A 270-nucleotide genomic window follows, 5' to 3' on the forward strand; every position below is an offset into this window, starting at 1 on the left:
CCCGAGATTAACCCGGTACCGAGCAGGGACCTCTTTTTATCTTGAACATAGCGTGTCATCCCCCCTCCCCTCCTCTTCCTCCCCTCCTCTGCGGGTGGCTGGCGGGGGCAATGTGTCCCTAAATCCCTCCAGCCCTCCTCTGCTTTTGCCCTTTCTTGTCTCTTTGCCCCCGTGGGATGGGGGGATAGAGGGTTGTGATGCCCGAGTCATTGTGGTGGTGAGTTGGGAGGTTTGGGGGACTGTGAAGGGCCTGGAAAGGCAGAACCTAAC

Source organism: Acanthisitta chloris, unplaced genomic scaffold (genome assembly GCF_000695815.1).
Source record: "Acanthisitta chloris isolate BGI_N310 unplaced genomic scaffold, ASM69581v1 scaffold26239, whole genome shotgun sequence".
In the NCBI taxonomy this organism is placed as follows: Eukaryota; Metazoa; Chordata; class Aves; order Passeriformes; family Acanthisittidae; genus Acanthisitta; species Acanthisitta chloris.